The sequence below is a fragment of the Balearica regulorum genome, chromosome 3 (assembly GCF_011004875.1).
Source record: "Balearica regulorum gibbericeps isolate bBalReg1 chromosome 3, bBalReg1.pri, whole genome shotgun sequence".
NCBI classification, from domain to species: Eukaryota; Metazoa; Chordata; class Aves; order Gruiformes; family Gruidae; genus Balearica; species Balearica regulorum.
In genome coordinates, this window is record NC_046186.1 from 89605272 (window position 1) to 89624674 (window position 19403).

The 19403-nt window shown below is 39.9% G+C and overlaps 1 long non-coding RNA gene across 3 annotated transcripts in view; it reads right to left on the minus strand.

The window, feature by feature from the left end:
* Nucleotides 1-19403, minus strand: part of LOC142601060 (uncharacterized) — a 123642-nt gene that overhangs the window by 48814 nt on the left and 55425 nt on the right. The window contains exon 2 of one of the 3 annotated variants that reach the window (XR_012834627.1): nt 3937-3976. The exons of the other annotated variants lie outside the window; for them this stretch is intronic. This is a non-coding gene — a long non-coding RNA (uncharacterized LOC142601060). The remainder of the gene's footprint in view (nt 1-3936; nt 3977-19403) is intronic. 3 annotated transcript variants of the gene reach the window in all.

The window sequence follows — 19403 nt, forward strand, 5'->3', positions numbered from 1 at the left end:
AAAAAAAAAGACAAAACCAAACAAAAAGCACCACCAACAAACAACAATCTCCATAGTTATAACTGAAGGAAATCTGAATCTTTAACTCATGCCAAGAGCATCCTCTAATTTCAGGTTAAATTACATGTATACAGCTATTAATAGTTTCCATTAGTGAGCACTAAATAGCTCAACAAAACATCATTTACCTACACATGGATACATATTTTTACCTGATTAATTTAATTACCATGCTTTATTAAAATTGAGCAAGTAATTAAAATATACATCAAAGGTGAATCTTTATGTCCTTCATGCTCTATTTACATTTTGTTGGGAGCAAAAGTCATGGCTACATTTACCTATTGCCTATATATGCACCATTTTTTCCATTTTTTTTTCTTTCCCTGGCTTGGTCAGTGCAGAAGGAGGGGCAGGAGGTGCTCCAGGCACCAGAGCAGAGATCCCCCTGCAGAAGACCACGGTGAGGCAGGCTGTCCCCCTGCAGCCCATGGAGGAAGGATGAGGGGGTGTGGAGATTCCACCTGCAGCCCCTGGAGGACCCCACGCCAGAGCAGGTGGAGGCACCCGAAGGAGGCTGTGACCCCGTGGGAAGCCCACGCTGGAGCAGCCTCCTGGCAGGACCTGTGACCCCATGGAGAGAGGAGCCCAGGCTGGAGCAGGTTTGCTGGCAGGACTTGTGACCCCATGGGGGACCCACGCTGGAGCAGTCTACTCCTGAAGGTCTGCACCCCGTGGAAGGGACCCATGCTGGAGCAGTTGGTGAAGAACTGCAGCCCGTGGGAGGGACTCATGTTTGAGCAGTTGGTGGAGGACTGTCTCCCGTGGGAGGGACCCCAGGCTGGAGCAGAGGAAGAGTGTGAGGAGTCCTCCCCCTGAGGAGGAAGCAGCGGCAGAGACAATGTGCGATGAACTGACCACAACTGGGGGGAAAGTGTTTTAAGATTCAGTTTTTATTTCTCATTACTCTACTCTGGTTGGTTTTGTAATAAATTAGGTGAATTTTTCTAAGTTGACTCTGTTTTGCCTGTGACAGCAATTGGTGAGTGATCGCCCTGTCCTTATCTCGACCCACGAGCCTTTTGTTATATTTTCTCTCCCTTGTCCAGCCGAGGAGGGCAGTGATAGAGCGGCTTTGGGGGGCACCTGGCCCTCAGCCAGGGTCAACCCACCACACAAGCTTTGGGTTTGACCTTATTTTTCTATAAATGCTTTTCTTTCTGAGGGTGTTGTCATTCAGCTTGAATGCTTTGACTTGGTTCCTTTAAGTGAATGATTTCAGAATTATGACTTAGAAAATCTAAGAAAATTTGGATGGTTAATTAACCTCCTGACAAGAAATAAGGCAGAAAGATTAAAAACATAAAATTCTACCTTCAGGAAGGATCTTTTTTCTTTTTGCTTGTAGAATAGATTTTTAGAAACAAATTTTAGTATGCACTTAATATTTCTGCTTCTAGCCTAGGCAAAGACTGATGTCTGTTCATTGGCTTTCTTTTCAGAAAACACCTTTCTTGCCACAAGAACATGTGTAATATACGAAGCATGCACTTGAAACTCCCTGAACAGGAAACCCATTAATGGAGTTAAAAAATGTATTAATTGGTTCCTGTAACTGGGCTATCCATCACAAGAAGACAAAGAGCAATGTGAAAAGAGGCATTCATTTGTGAATTGGGAAATACTTTTTTGTCTTTTCACTGGTTTAAGTCCTTATTATTTCCAGAGACAATATTTTTTTCTTCCAGGTACCTGCCACTTCTACTCAGAAGGAGACATGTACCATGGAGGGAGATGCTGTTAGAGAAATAGTACAGCATGTTCTCCTTCTGTGTTGGTTTTTGAAACAAAAATCCACATTCTGAATGGGTCATATGCAGCTAATTCCCAGAGAAACCAGAGAGATTCAGGTGCTTAAATACTAATTAAAGATATGGTTCATGAGTCCATGCTCCCAAATATGGAAAGGAAAGAAGACAAATATTTAATGCTTGTAGATTGTATTTAAAGCACAAAAAGGATCCTGTGGTAACTTTGTCTACTGGCTGTTGGGTTTTAGGTACTCACCATATTAAGTTTGCTTTTGTTGCAAACACCTCAGGGTTTGCTTAATTCAGATCTGGAAATATTAGTGGGATGAAGGATTCGATGTTCTTCTGGAGAAGACCTGCTTAGGTGGGAAAATAGGCCCTTACCCTGCAATAACCCATACTATTTTAGCAGAGAAGTGCTTCAGAGCACATCTGGCGGCTCTGGTATGTTGCTGTTACGGAGATCAGAGTCACGATCAACATGTTCTTTTGCTGGAGGAAGCATTTATGTCCAGGGGTCAATAGGAAAAATCCTACTGAAAATACTTCTCCCAAAATTTTCAGTTATCTCTGAAATCAATGCTGTTCCCAAATTTTGTGCTCCATATTTTCTTTTGGACTGAAGCTGTCAAGTTCTCTGCCCAGGCTGAATTTACATCTTCCTGCAGTTTACACCTTGTAAAAATCATCGAGGCTATAACTATCAACTTGAGGGAAATAAAACCCGGAGCATAGCAACTAATCAGACAAGAACCAGAATATTTCAAGCAACAATTCATGTAAACTTGGTCTTGAAAGAGCTGAGTGAAAACCTTACATACTTATGGCTTCTACTCAGCAGAGTTTAACCCTGGTGCCATTTGCCAGGGTTCCTTGTACCTCGCCGGCATCAGCAGATAACATTTCCCTAAAGACAGCACAACAGACCGTGCTCAGTCTATGAGAAGAATTTGAACCTAGGATTTTAAGTGCTAAAAGCACTAACCTTGACTAAAAGAAATGAGCTTCTTGACTTGTAGCAGCTCTTCAGAGGCTATCATATAGAGCTACCAAATCCTGGTGCATCTACAATCAATTCTACTGGTTCTACAATTCTGAAGAATCACGTGTCAGACTTCTGAGTATCATGCATTAGTACTTCTGCTGCAGATCATCCACATAGGACTGGTGGCACTTTCATTAGTTGGACAGTACAAAAAAGCTTATACTTCAGAGTCAACACTGACAGGCATCTTGATAACAATACTCAAGCGACAATTTTCATGTTTGTCATAGTAAATGTCCCAATCCTGAGCCAAGTCAAACTCATTTATAAGCAGTACATCCTCTGCAATGGGAAGTCTCCAGGAAAGTGCTTCTTGATAGTCATTTTCCAGCCAAAAACTCTGCAACAAGGCAGTCTCTAAGAGCTGCCTCAAATTTCTAAAAAATTAGAGTTTGAAAGGTGGAAGTTGATCCTGGAACAAGGTAAAAATGTGACTATCTGTTTATAGGATAAACAAATGTCCCTCTACAAACAGTACTTTGGGAGAACCAAATCAGGAATATGCAGCTTCATTGTACATGGCAAAGTACTCCAAGCAGACCAGGGAGCTGGCTGGAAGAGAAGAATGGAACTTGGCAAGCACCGTAGAGGCTATCTGGAGCCAGGGATATTTATCATCATCACATAATTGAAGGTCTAAAAAGTATCCACATGCAAATGGAAAATTAAATTACAAATCAATCCTTAAAAAAGAAGTTTCGAGGAATTTTGATAATTGCAGATTTATTATTGTCCCAGGTTTTATTATCATTACTTATAACAAATAAAATCTTTAATTGTAAGAAAAAATAATGGAGTTTTACCATTATTTTTTTTGTATGTGTTCATCTCAGATACCATACCTATTTTCTAAAAGTGTGTAAAAAATTTCTGAAGGAAGAGGTCTCATATTAGGTATCCGAAAACTGAAGCATGCATAAGAACCAACCATACATAAAGAACTTGGCTTACTATTGCAGTTGCCACAATTCTGTGTGTTAGTTTGCAATATATAGATTCACTCTCTGTAATTGATAGCTTAAGATCTAAACCGCACATTCAATTAGCAAGATGTGCTGGAGTAACAAGAAATGGCATTACCTTAATCTCAGTTATCCTAGTCTCTTTTCCACATTATGTACTGTGGAGAAAAAGTTAGTTCAGTGAATAGCTCTTATAATATTGTCAGCTTCTTAGATTTGATTTAGATTTAAAATTAATAAAATTTCCATCTCTGACAGGTTACAAAGAAAAACTGGGAAACAGAATCCTGGCAGCTTCCACACACAAGAATAGGGAAATAAAAAGAACTAAAAACTTCTTTACAATTATATTTATTTCTTTTTAAACCAGCTTGGTGACATTTCAGATCTTGGTTAAGCTGTATTTCAGGCTTTTGAAAAGCTTGGAGTTTAAAACAAGAATGCTGCAGCTTCCCAAAAGCTGTTACTGTGGACGAGGCAGCGCTAACATCTGGGCACCCCGTGAGGGTGCACAGGGAGAGTCTGGAAGCCTGGAGCAGCAAGGAACAGAAAGTCCTGCCGTTTGTGGTGAATCACGGATGTACCTACTGACTCTGAAAGGAGCGAAGTTAAGGAAGTTTGAAAGCTATAGAAAAATGACAGAAAAATAAGAACGTAGTTCCAAAGGATGATAACTGCGGGTAAAGCCTGAAGTCATTGCTTTATGAATAAACCTGCTGCTGCTCACTCAGCGTTCCCTCTCTTTGTACACTTACTCTGACATAGTCCCTGCTCAGAATTTACACCCTTTCTTTTCTCTGTTCTCCTGGAGATAAAAGCCTAATGGCATTAATGAGATCATAAGGCATTTATTATGCCATAAACCACTGAAACCAGCTTTGAATATTTGAAATTTCTTTTTATTTGCAGACACTTTATTAGAACATTAGCAATGGTCTCAGTAGTTTTAATGTCTCAATTATTTGCCACTGTTTTGGTTTGAGGTGAGGTTTTTTTGTCTATTTCATTTTGGATAGGGATTTTTTTGTTGTGGGTTTTTTGTGGGTTTGGGGATTTGTTTTGTTTTGTTTTGTTTGTTGTTGTTTTTTTTTTTTTCAGATGACCTAAAGGAATAAGGAGAAGAGGTTTTTGATACAAGATGGATGGCACTGAAGCTATGACAGAATGAAATTTTGGAAAAAATAGAACCCATAACAAAGAACTTAACTGTACTGTAGCTACCCTAATCACTCCCTAAGTTTTGTGAATGTGATACTGAGGAACTGAGGATAAATTACAGGGCTGACGGTGAATTTTCATATATTCTTTGCCTTGTGAATGTTCCACAAACACCAATTTCTACTGAAGAAGTGGATTTATCCCCCTTCTTTTCATGTACTCAGCAAGTTACTTAAGCACGTGCTTATGTGCTTTTAATTACATTGGTTTGATGGATTTAGGTATACTATTCCAGTAGGTTCTAAAAAATATTCAAGTACCTGAGTGCTTTGCTGAATGAGGTGATAGAAGCAGGAAGTGTAGGCTAGAAATGTATGTATACTACTTAAGGAGCAAAAATAACAAGCAAGAGTTAATTATCATCCATATTCCTATATGTATAGCACTGGTGGGAGTACAAGACTTGACACCTTGGGCTTACCACAACCAGCAGCTAGTCCTGAATGCTACGATGGAACTTGAGATTTCTAAGAGCACACAGCTGATTCTGTGTTCACCTCCAATTGATCAATAACACATACACCTTAAGCCTACTAATTGTCCAGGGTTGTCTTACATGACCTGGGTCTCAGAATAATTGAATTTCAATTTTTTTTTTTTTTTAAATAATATTTTACTTAAGTCCAGAATACATGATGCTGTAAAATAATCTAATGATTATATGGTCGTTCATGTCATTCAACTATTGCTTCCACTCTAGTGAATCTTAACTATCCTGCTTTTCCCCAAAGCATCATGGATTTCCCACTTGAATTTAGATAGAGAAAACATTTGATAGGATAGCATGAAATTACTTAATTTGGTTTTATTATACAATATATTTTTTAATCCTGAAAACATAAAATTCCACACAATTTTAATTCTTTTATGTCTGTTCTATTTTAAGACAGATGTCTATCTTTATCTGTTCCATGCATATTTCTACAAATAGATAAATTAACTATGCTTCTCCACAGAATGAACTAAAGCGTTTGTCTTTGCAGGTGCAGTTGCTCAAGAAAAGGAAAACATAATTTTGCAAACAGAGGCATTTGCTAGTTCTTTTAAAATTATTTTTTCATATTCTTGAAATGTCATTGTGCTATTGAGTCTCCTAAGCTCCAGTACCATACATCAATAAACATCCTAAGAACTGATGGGCAGAGAAAGCCTGTCAGTCATCCTGCCTCTTGCTGCCATAACTTAAACAGATGCCTTACAGAAGAGCCCATTTCAAGAGGGAAATCACTGCATCCAGGACAACAGAAGCACATTTGCAAGTCTGGTTCTGGGAACATAAGTCATACAGCATCAGCATCTTGAATGCAATAAATAACATCTCTGTAAAATCCACTGTGATCTAACTATGCTTTCTAGACATTATGACAAGACTATCAAGGAGCTGCTAAACATTTCAAAGCTGTGAGCCCTGAGCCTTGCTGTACTAGTAAACCACAGCAAAGAAAAGGATGCAGGTTGCACGCCTAGAATATTCATTTGTGTTTCCCAAGCTTTGTGAAACAATATATCACGTCACAATGCTTTTTGCTTTTGCATTAAATTAGAGGACAATGATGATTTTCATAGTGATTGCTGCTAGAAACAGTGCACCCAATAGATCAGCTGTGTAAAAATTGGGTGAGGTTTCGAGTCCATAAAGGCACATTTTATGAAGCCTAAATTTTTATTACAGACAAATGAAAATTGCCATATCATTTATATTTACAAACACAAATTTTCATTGTGTAATTAAAACACAACTTTCTAATTATAAAAGTAAAAAATCTGCCATATGATCTTTTTCCCCGAATACATTAACAATAGAGTAACAACCATGGTACATACTGACAGGCAGAATTTGATTACCAGAATCAGCTATTTTACCCAAAGCCTACCTCCCTGAAACTTTATTTCAGGAACTGAAGCATCATTTCCCAAGTACTATAATTTTATGGTGTAATAAACATTCCAATTGTAAATGTGAGATTCTGGAAAAAGCTTTTTAAAATGTTGCTTAAAATATTTACTTTTTCCACACTTAATATCTTTTTTTTTTTTTTTTTCAAATCACAGTTAAAACAAAGGTCAGTAAATTCAGCTCCCATATGGTTATATCACTGCACGTCCCCCATGAGTAATAATCAGGAGTAAAGAAGCAAAAGAACTAGAAGTGTAAAGTGAGAATGTTAAGGCCTACCACTTGTTTTTTTCCACTGTTATTCAAGACCTACAAAATCTTCAAGTTTCTAAGAGTTATTGTCTGGAGTAATTTAAAATAGATTCTACTAGTCTCTATAATCTGGATCTTCAGTCAAACTGTGTCTTAATAGTGTCAATATTCCGCTGAAAGTGTCAAGCACCACTCAGTATATTATGCCTGCTTAAATGCCTTTTTCTTCCTGGCCACTTAGCCTTTGGGTACCCTTAGTTAACTTACTTCCGACCCTGCAGATACTCCACATCAGGATACGCCCACTGGTATTTGTTTTCAAACTTCTCAGCATAATGGAGCTTTAATTATAGGTAAGGCTCTGGATGATACTGTAACATAAAAGCTAAAACAGAAATTACAGTAAAACTTGAGTAGTTTTAAGAAGTTAACCTTGTCTTGCTGATTGCTTCAATTAGAAACTGCTTGAATCTAGCTGAAGAGCCGATTTGCACTTCCATGCTTCCATTGGCTTTCCTTCACGTCTGTTCAAGGACTTATGGAGAGAGAAGGTGTATCAGAAATAGTTGTCAATGTTTTGGTCAGTACCTCAAAGGTAGCCACCTGTAGCTAGGAATTATGAGATGTGACCACAACACAGAAACTGAGGGGCTTTTGCCAACCAGGATCATAAATCCCATACATCCTCTGCAGAGTATATGCCTTGCCAGTATGTAAAGCTTTGAGATGCATGACTGAATTTTATCAAGTGGCTCAGCCCCTCTATGACAAGAGACAAGTGGAGGGCAGCAGTCACGTGGAGGAGGTGTGAGGAGAGTTTCTCCGACTTTCTCCATTGTGACCCAGACTCAGTGCCTTAGCCTCTCACCCTTCCCGTTGCCCCATGAAAACATCAGTTGTCCCCCTGCTTCCTCTGGCACCTTATTCTGTGGTCAGTTTAGGAAGGTGATGGCAGCTATTCCACCAAAGAGATACCCTTTCGAGATTTAAAAAGTGGCAGATCAGTTCATTAGGTGTCGACGATTTCTGAGACGCCAATTCATACACACACTTTGTGCAGCATTTATGCAGTAAATGCAACATCTTCAATGGTTCTCTGCTCAGACAAGGCAGAAAGCACCTGAAATCGTGCTGGAGAAATGCCACAATCCCTTTTTCTTCCTTAAAGTTCACATGGGAAAAAAATAAAGTGATATAGGTGATAGCTGATGCCTCGAATAGCTGGAATACAAAAACTTACACTGGGCTGGTCCCAGCTACACAGAAACATGTTCATTCTAGATTCTGCTAAAATTAATAGAAGCCCCCAATGGCAAGCAGATAAGAGGAGAATGTGAAAGAGGTGTGACCAAAAGTCTGACCAGTTTAGAAAATAAAAATATTGTAAAGTTTACACAAAGCAGATTATGTGTGTAGTTGCTAAATGCAAATATTATGGACATTCGAGGAGATAGTACATGTGTTTTATGCTAACCAGCATGATAAATTACACTAATTGACTGCCCTCAGGTACCTCCATAACCTCCATACCTGCTGCTTCCTTCTTTTTTCCTGCCACTACTGAACTGTGATTGAAAATCAAGTTTTTTCTTGCAGTCTCGGAGCCATTCAAGGCCACTTTGTGATTTCAAGCTCTTTTACAATTACAGCCATCCAGCCTGTAAATTTAGAGATACATGAAAAGTGCTGAAACAGACAAGGTGTGTCTGCCAGTTCTGCAAAGGAGGGATGGTCAAGTCGTAATGATGTACTTCACATAAATTCCAGTGCTCTGATGGCTACGCTATAGAAAGCTCACCAAAAGAGATTGAAAGATTAGAGAGAGGAGGCAAAGGCAAATTTTGAAGTCTTTCACATGTGTTCCAGCTAGTCTGTATTTCAGTTTAAATTGACAGTGTTCAGCTCTGTGGGACTCAGAAGGCTGTGACCAATCGTGGTGCTATGCTGAGAGCACCAACTGCACTGAGCTTCATTCAGCCAACAGTAAGGGCTTAATCTTAGTTTTTGCTGTAGGTCTCCTCAGACTCACGCTTGTGCAGAACTGTAACTGCAGGCCCAGACATCTTCACTCTGCCATCAGCCAAATCAGAAATCTCAGCTCCAAGTCTTCTTGGACCACAGGCTCTGAGCTCAATATCCAAATCCAAATTCAGTCAATTGCAGTGGTTTTAATTTGGTTTTGGGATTGATTTTTGTTCCGGAAAAAGATTAAAGCTGCAAAATACTTCTCAGAAAAAGGTCTGGGGAAAGATTCTGATTCCATCTTAATTTTATGGACATAAAAGCTGACCCTTTTCAAAACCAGCAACATCTGTCACAAAACAGGGTGCTATCACTTTTTGACTTGCATAAACTCCCTGAAGGGGACAGTTGGTGCTGTAAAGCAAACATCTCCTGCCCCAACAGGACATGCACCCCTGAGATCTGTACCCAGGCTCCCTAGGGAGCTTGTGGAGAGCGATGGTGCCTTGCCCTGGCCAGCAAATTTACTGGGAAGCCACCAAAGACCACCAGGTTCATAGCAAGGCCTAGATTTTGGCCTCCTGCGCCCCAAAGCAACATCTCAGCCATCCAGTGATCAGTTCTCCAAGATGCGTCTTGCTTGATTTCTCCTAGCTGAAATTCCTCCATGGACAGGTGCAAAACAATCCTCCTCCCTTCACCATCAATGCCGTACGATGTTGGCAGGTGACTCAAACCTTTCTTTCCTCTTTTCTGTTCCTTTCTGCAGAATGGTATAATTTCAAAGGGAAATACAGTCACCTTCCCCTTCCTGCCCAGGTGCCTGGATTATTACCCCCAGGGCAGTACACTCTCTTGACTTTTGTGGGACCTGTTTTAAGTCTTCACTCTAAACCAGAGCTCAAACCTGAGTCACCATGAGAGGCAGAGGGCCACCGGTGCAATACAGCACTGCCCCCCTCCCAGCATCACTGTGCTATATTGATAGTAACCCCTGTGCCACATGGCCAGAGGGCCACCTCAGTCCTGCAGCTAAAGGGATACCTAGTTTAAGACTCCCGCAAAGCTTTAAATATTAGCTAATGATGGTGATATCAGGGCCTTGGCACAGCTACCGGAAAAATGACTGCTCATAGATTTAGGTAGCTGCTGAGAGAAGGGTTTTGAAATACTCTGTGGTGCCTAAATATGGTGCTAAAAGTGGCAATTGGATGTCCATTTGTGGATTCAGTTCTCAGAGCACTAATTCAATCAAAGCATTAATTTTTGCAGTTTAAGTTTACACTCATCCAGCACAGCGCCCCCAAAGCCAACCAGAATCATCACACCCCCAAATTTGGGTACATGTCATCTAAGCTCTTTGCAGAATCAGGACTAAGAGAAATAGCTGTTGCTGACAGTTAAAAACCATTCAAAAGCATGTACAAATCCATTATTAAAATTGAAAAGGAAAAACCTACATAAAGAAAAGAAAAAAAAGGCCACCCTTAGGGCCTGTTAAAGAAAGTAACTGGACAATAATTTTGGACAAAAAAATGCAGAAAGTTCACTTCTTTTAGTGATTAGTGATGCAGATTATTGTCCATTTGCTGGTTTTGCTCAAACTTAATTTCTCACCTCAATTGCCACAATATCACCTTATAAGAATCCCAGGGGAAGATCATATTTTTCACATTTAGCAATATTTCCGCCTTTGTACACACAAGGAGTTGCAGTTTCTGGTAAATCTGTTATAATTACTTCAAAATAGAAATAAAGATAGGTTATTAGTTGTCTAGATACACAGTACATTCATTTTTATTGTTTCTCCTGCAAATGTCTGGGGTTTTTTTCCTGAAACCTCTCTACCCAGAAAAAAAAAAAAGAAAAAACCCAAGGCAGTAAAGGATGGACAGTGGAAAAATGTATTTTTAGGAGATTTTGGGTAGGAAAAAGCAGATCTGATTCAGAGCTGACTATCCAAACCCTCTTGCAGCCCTTTATCAGTGTTTTAAGCCTGCACCAAGCAGTGGATGTTTGATAGCAGATTATAAAGATTCTTATTTTTCCAGATTAGCTGTAAAGCAGTTTTAATGTATTCCCTCTGTTTGCTTGTACAGCCAGTTTTTATTATTGCCACCGTGGAAAGCAACTAGTTTATCTGTGAGTGCAGATGTAGTCATTTGCAGAGATGGCAAACCAGAAAATAATTGCTTACCAATGTGCTTACTTTTGTTTGTCCTCTTTCAGAGAATTCCTTCTGGGTTTATAGATGTGATCATGAGTTACTGTTAGGACTACAGTACAAAAATCCAGCACTGCATCTCCTACATAATCACAGCTACTCCCCAGTTATCACTGGATAGTTTATGGGGAGTTTGGGGGCTTTTGTTTGTTGGGTTTTTTTTTTAAGACCTAAGTTATTCCAGACTTAGACTTTACTCTTACTTGCTCGCAGACCCTGACCTTACTGCTCTAGCAGACAACCCAGTGATGCGTGCCAGTGATGGAAATGTGCAACTTATCTTTTCTTATCTGCTTTACAGCTTGCTTTCCTATTACCTGCTAGAATAGGGATGACTGTCGCAATACAATTAAGACTCCTACTAATCAGTTTGTTCATCCAAGCTATCTGCTAACATCATATACTGGCAATATAAACAGGCTATTACCATGGAAAACATTTGCTAAACAAAGCTATAATTAATAATAAATGAAACTGAGTTCCCAAATACTTAAATACAGTAGTTATTAATTATCATGTGGCCCCAAGCTATTTGTATAGACTATATAATTTACAATTCTGCATGATCTCAGCTGTATTCCCTGAAGCTTCCAGAGCTATCTTTTGCATAACTTTAAACTCCAGTATGTTTGGTTGTGAAAGTTTCTTCTGGCTTTTGCCCCAAGTCTCTCCATTATAATGCCAAGAAATGAAATCTTGTATTTATGTAGAAGAAATTACAACTTTTAAACACCAGCGTATAACAAATGCCAGAATTATAGCATGCAACTGAATTAGATCTGGCTGGCAGACCTGTTTTTGTCACCTGTCATACACAGTAAGCATCCAGCTGTACAATGAGCAATTTTGAGGTAGCCAGTGCTGTCCTACATATTATTCACTTAAAAAATTATTAACAGGTCTGTTTTCATCACGACGCAGCTTCACCAGCCAGTTTCCAAAGTACTATGTAATTTAAACTCTTATTACACACAGTATCACTTCTTTGGAAAATTAGATATTCTATATAATGTAAAACCAGATATCTTTCCTACTAGAGGTCACAGCTTCATCATGGATCCACAGGCCATGCAATGCCTTCAACGTTTATGTGCTCACCCTGAGAAGGGGACCACGTAATACTAGGCTGCTGGTAATACTAGGCACACTACATTTTTACAACAGTGCAGTCCGCAGCTCCAAGATTATCACTTGCTTCCACACCTTCATTTCTCACCATACTTCTTTCAAATGATTCCAAGAAGTCATAAGCCTTCTCCTGGAGGCTTACCAAATTTAGAAGCCAGACTACTGACAAGGTTGTGTGTTTTCAGTGACAAAGACCAGACATTTTCAGAACAGGTCTGTTCATATTTGCCTGGTGACATAAGCACTGTAAGGACTCCAGTGTAGAAGGGAAAACCACCACATCCAGACAGGCCAGCCCCACCAGCATTACTCACCTCTTTCTGACAGCAGACCCAAGATCTCTTTCCATCTCTTTCACTTCCCTGGGCTACAGAGCTCCTACTGCAGTTCCCAGCACCTTAAGTCCTTTTTTAAACTGTATTTATTCTGGTTCACATCTTCTGACTGCCTTGCCAGTCACTCCCTGAGAGAAAACACCCAATGGGTGATCTAGCCTACCTCCAATTAACTCCATTTCTCTGTCCTTAGCAATTCCATCATATCACCCAGTCTTGCCTACATATTCCACACCCATGTCTCACTTCTCTGTCCCACTGAAGACATTGAATTGGAGTATTAGCTTGGCCCAGTTAAAAAAAGGTCAGTGAAAAAATTGGACTACTGAATTTTTTTTAAAAGACCACAGTTCTCCACAAATGCCTAAGTAATTTAAAAAGGCATTGCTCCCACAAAATGCTGCATCAGTGTGTTATCTGCTACCCCATAATGTTCCCCATTAATTTTCTTTTAACATGATTAATTTCTGAAGATGAGTTAAGTTGGTAATAAGCATGGTAATTGCCATTAATCGTATAATGACTTCTCTATGTGGCAGACTCCTGCTGTCGACCTTGCCAATTGTACATGAGAATTAAAGGCAACCTTCATCCCAAAATAAATACTTGTAAGTTCAAATTCTAGCCCTTGGAAATGCATGTATTTAACTAAAAGTTGTAACAGAATCTTTGGCCTCTGTGGCACACCACAAATAGCACACTTGAAATTATCTGAGTGTAATGATGGCAACAGTGGCCAGGTGCTTGCTGCAAGCATGGTCTGAGCCTGTAACTGGATGCTGATAACTGTCAGGTGGTATATTGTGGCTTATTTTGTGGCAGCTTTGTGGTTTTAAGCTATGTATTGCTAGGGACTTTCTTGAGTAATAAAAACTTAATAAAAGAAGACAAAAAAAAAGAAGAAAAAATAAACCCCAATATTTTTGCATATTTTTAATAACTTTGACTTTTTTCCAAAGATTAAATCTAAATACCATGCAAAAGAGACAGGTGAAGGGATTGCAAATCCCAAAATTGCCAACAAAGCCAACAAATGATTGCTAGATTTCTGATAATGACCTCCTATCATGTCTGGAAATCTCTCACTGGCAAAGCATTCCTGGTTCAGAAGACTCATCCTCCAAATCACAGAAGTCTGGAGTGGAAAAGACTAAACCTGGGGTCTCTGCTCCCCACAGATGTCTGGTTCTTTGCCACTGCCTTCTGCCCTGTGAGGGTTAGAGCCAGTACCAAGATGGCTGGTTTAAGTCACCATCCCGTGTTTCTGGGAAGCCACTGCTTGCACCAGGGAACACCATTAGACAGGAGTGGCAGCGACAGCATCGATGCGAGCTCTAATGGAGATGAGGTGAAGTGAGGTATGAGGTGCTTTCCCAAAAGGAGCTCCACACAGTGAGGAGAAAATATTCTGGCAGGTAAAGTACTTGACAATAGCTCAGACAGCCCAGTACAATCCGGAATCACAAGAGAATGGAGAATTTGGGAAAATGGAATTTTTCCAACTGCAGATGGAAAATACATTTTGTTGTGATCACGTACCTGTCAGCATGTTTCCTTCTGTGGCCATGGGTGCAAATAATATAATACAGCAGATTTGGAACAATCATGATGGACACTAACCCTTGAGGGAGGAAATTAATAGATTTCCTTATGGTGCACAGAAAAATCCTTGAAATCTATATTTTGGCAAGTGATTACCTGTTTGGAGGTCGATGATGAGAAATTCTGGCAGAATTTCTGCTACTAGACTTGGAAGTCAGCTGAAGAGGGTGGCTGCTAGCAGTCTGCTGGTGGTGGTATTCAAGTTAGGCTAAGATAACACACACTAGCACGCAGAATTAGAGACCTTTTCCCTGCTAATGGAGGAAAAAAGTGGCTTGGACATTAAGTGTGTAGAATGCAATCAAACCACACGGGAGCTGCCACTCTGAATTAGGTCCATGCTCCCTCTTGATGAATATGCTGAATATCCAGTACATTGCAGCTTTACTATCCAGTGCACGGAATCAGAGCTTTTCCTTTTTCTGCAGAACACCAGACAGCAGTACTGTCCAAAAAAACCTATTTCTACCTTTGTGTGTGTGAGAAAAACTCTAAAGGCACAGCTTTTGTATCTAACTTCTCTTTTATTTCTTTTGAGTAGCCTTTCAGTCAGAAACTTCAGACATTAGTTGTAAGAAAGAAATGTCTATCCTGTACAAAAACCTTTCTGATCATATGATTCTTTTACATATTGTCCAAGGAGCTGACAGGCTTTAAACAACCACCTGGATGTTCTCGGGGGCACAAGTGTTCAGTAGTTAGTTATATCAGCTGGATCATATTTATCACTTATATTTCTGAAAATACCTCTGTGGTAGAACTGTTTTTACAATTTTATTTCCCAAAAATTTCTATTTATTAGTTCTGCTTTTACTTTTACTTCTTCTTCCACTTAACTAGAAATGTTAATAATGTGGCAGGAAAAAATCTTTCCTCTGTGCAGGCTGAAAAATATTCATGTGCCTTTGTGTATCTAAAATTGCAGAGAAACCCAAAGAAACCCCTATGATATAATTGTTTTCTCACAAACAATATTTTAAAATACTTTTTTTCTTCCTATTTTTTCTTTCAGAAAAATTATTAGCATTTCTAGAGTTTGTTCAAAACTAGCCTTCAACTTGTTTGAAAGATTTCTAAGAAGGAAACCCTGGTCCCACTAAAATCAATGGAAGTTTACTATGTGACAGCAATGGTGGTAGCATTTCACTCAGAGATCTTAGCCACTATTGGATGAATGTTATCTGAATATCTGTCGTGGTTTAACCCCAGCCAGCGAATAAGCCCCACGCAGCCACTTGCTCACTCCTCTCTGGTGGGATGGGGGAGAGAATCAGAAGAGTAAAAGCGAGAAAACTCGTGGGTTGAGATAAAGACAGTTTAACGAGTAAAGCAAAAGCCGCACACACAAGCAAAACAAGACAAGGAATTCATTCCCCACTTCCCATGGGCAGGCAGGGGTTCAGCCATGGCCAGGAAAGCAGGGCTCCATCACACCTAACGGTGACTTGGGAAGAGAAATGCCATCACTCCAAACGTCATCCCCCCACCCTTCTTCCTCCTCCTTCCCCCAGCTTTATATGCTGAGCATGACGTCATATGGTATGGAATGTCCCTTTGGTCAGGGGGGGTCAGCTGTCCCAGCTGTGTCCCCTCCCAACTCCTTGTGCACCCCCAGCCATCCCGCTGGTGGGGTGGGGTGAGAGGCAGAAAAGGCCTTGGCTCTGTGTAAGCACCCCTCAGCAGTAACGGAAACATCCCTGTGATATCAGCACTGTTTCCAGCACAAATCCAAAACATAGCCCCTACTAGCTGCTATGAAGAAAATTAACTCTATCCCAACCAAACCCAGCACAATATCACATCCCAGTATCAGGCAGAAGTACAGATATAAAATGTCCTTGGTGTTACTCTGCACAAATTAGTTATTTTTTTGTACCTGTTCTCATTTTTTAATGTTAAAAGTTTCATTGATATTTTCCCATAAAATAAAAAAATAAAATCCCTGGGAAAAAATGTATAGGCATTTTAAAATCATCTATGCTGTTAACTAATCTCTTTTATAACAAAGTAAAAGCAGGAAGCATAAAAATTGGAAGCAGTTAAAATATTACTCCGGAATGACCCCAAAGGAATGATGAGTATGTCACTACTTTGGAATGGGAGTTTTCTTAGTTTGAAACTCTTTTGTTAAGTTCTGAGCTTGAAATTTATAGTTTCTGACACTGATCCACAGGATCTCACCTTTTCTCAAGGTACATTTTGGGGATGAATGGGCAGTCACATTCTTTTATGTCATCTTCCATCTTTTAAAAAAAAAATGCGCCTGTGCCGACGTCACTTTGTTCTATTTCCAGGACATGTTGTCTCAGCAGGAGGCTAACTGCGAGATATAATCTCAAAATACCTTGGTTATTCAATTTTTTAAAAATACTATACCCTTCACATCAGTAACACAGACAGGTATTTCTCTGTCACAGGCAATGGCAGCAGTCCCAGAAGCTCTAAACAGCACAGAGAAAGGGTCAAGTGGTTCAGTCCTGAACAGACTTCTTTTTTCTTCCACTGGTAAATCAAATGTTTATCTTTATGAATTACAAGTCACAAAATTTCCTAGGCCAACAGTCATGCGGGTCTAAAGGTCTTGTCCCACATGAAAAATCATAAAGAGAAGTTAAAAAAAAAAAAAAAAAGAATTTGCTAATTGCTTGGCAGCTCATTCAGGGAGCAGGATGCTTATGTCCATAACGCATTGGGTATTGACCCTACTCTCTGTCCGTAACTTGACAACATGCTTGGGCTCAGTAATACAAGAAATTAGTAAAACTTCAATGTTGCTAAACCTTTTATTTTGGTTCTCAGCTTTTTAAAATGAGATCACTGTGAAAGTCATACATTTTTGCCTAAAAACAATCTCTGAAGACAGTCAGAGGATTTGTTTTCATATAACTTTCTATACTGATCACCAGATACTCCTTTGGTAGAGGATATAAAAAACCAATAGTATGCCAGAACTATAGGTGAAGTGAAGTACACATTTGTAGTTATTCTTAAAAATTAATAAATTAAATTGCATAAATTCCACTAAATGCACTGGCCTTGCCCTATGAAATGATAAAGTACCATATAGGGATGTCATCCCTGGGGGATTCTGAGATACAGGAATTTTTCTCCTTGATTAAGTTGCTGCAAACTTAAAGATAAAGAAACCAAACAAACAATTATTATTATATTATTTGGTTATTTGGTGGAGGAGACTAGGAGATGGTTTCAGTGCAGGCAATCATCAAAAACAAGTTTTGAACAGATTTTGTGTCCAGGGAAATGAAGGAACTGAGGCAGCTGTTGCCACCTGGTAGCATCAGAGCTGTCTGAAACCAGGTCCCTGCTGTGCGGTTTCCCCCTGAGCACAACCCAGTTAATTCACTTTGTGCAGAAAAGGCCTAAAATGTCACCTTTACTGATCTCACATATTTGGATGGGATTTATTGGGTGTGTAAAGGGATAATAATATTAGAAGGCTGTGTCAACTGATATATGATATGCCAGGGACATCACTCCCTGGCAGGTTTCTATTTTATGAAGCGGAGGAGAAAGGCTTTTGGTCTGTGGCCGCCTTTGTTCCAAGCACTTTATCTGTTGCTTCTGCACCAACTCTTACTAGTGATCTGAGTTTACACAAAAGCAGGATATAGTCCTTCCATAACTTTCAAATAACATTTTCCACTTATTCAATAATAGCTGACCTCTTTCCAACATAGGGATGCACAGAAACTTAGGAAATATGACACATATATGACATAAGTATGAAAAATACTATCTTTTTTTTTTTAAGGAAAAATGGATCAAAATTTAAAAAAAAAAACCTATGTGCATTTTGGTATCAACAAATCATTTGCAGAGAACTCTGAAATCAAGGTGAATGTCTGGTAATTCCAATATCGTCCTGGTTTTCAGCTGGGATAGAATTAATTTTCACTAGAAGCTGGGAGGGGACACGGCCAGGACAGCTGACCCAAACTAACTAAAGTGGCATTCCATAACATCTGACATCATGTTCAGCATATAAAGGGGACTGGCCAAGGAGGAGTGGTGGCTCCAGGACTGGCTGAGTATGTGGTCATCAGGTGAGAAATTGCGTTGTGTATCACCCACTTTGTATATTCTAAGTACTGCTGGTTTTTTCCTGTCCCTTTGCTGTCCTAGTAAACTGTCCTTATCCCAACACAAGAGTTTTACCTTTTTCTTCCAATTGTCTTCCCCATCCCACCAGGGTGGGGAGAAGTGAGCGAGCGGCCACATTGTGCTCAGCTGCAAGCTGGGGCTAAACCACGACAAGTGTAAAATGGCGCTTTGGCAAGATTTTTTCAGTCTCTTCCAGATGCCTTTTATCTCATCTGTCTTTCAGAGACAACAGATATTTAAACCTAACATTGTGACATCAAGACCTAAACACATAACACTCATTTCTTCTTCCCAAAATACATAGTGGTCTCTCTCACATGAGTGCATTTGAGAAGAAACTTTATTTAGATCTCACAAGCGTGTCTGGCTCAGTTCACAAGGGAGACAGAGGGCGGAGGTACCGGTGGAGGTACTGACGGTTTCTGTACTGGGGTGTTACATGAGTGCTTAGATGTGAGGTTGGGCCCCTACCCCTGCCCAGCTCACTCTGCCTGTACGTCAGATCCAAGCCAGGAGCAAGGCTCCAGGTACAAGGCCATTGGGAAGAGCAGGGGAACTGCCTGGACGTCATCTCTGCCTTCCTCACAGGTATAGTGTTTGCATCTCATTACACAAAACCATGTTTGATCATACCCCTGAAAAACAACATAAGCACAGGCCAAGTTTCCATTTGTCAAGTCTAGCAGGTCCCTACCTGTTGCTGTGGGACATAACATAGGACAATGGTTTCTCCTCCCCTTGTGTGCTGAGTGCTCAACCTGAATATAGGGTGCGTATGTTCAAACTCCACAGTCGACCTTCCTTGAACTCACATCTACACGACAGGAGATCGTATGTCATGCTGT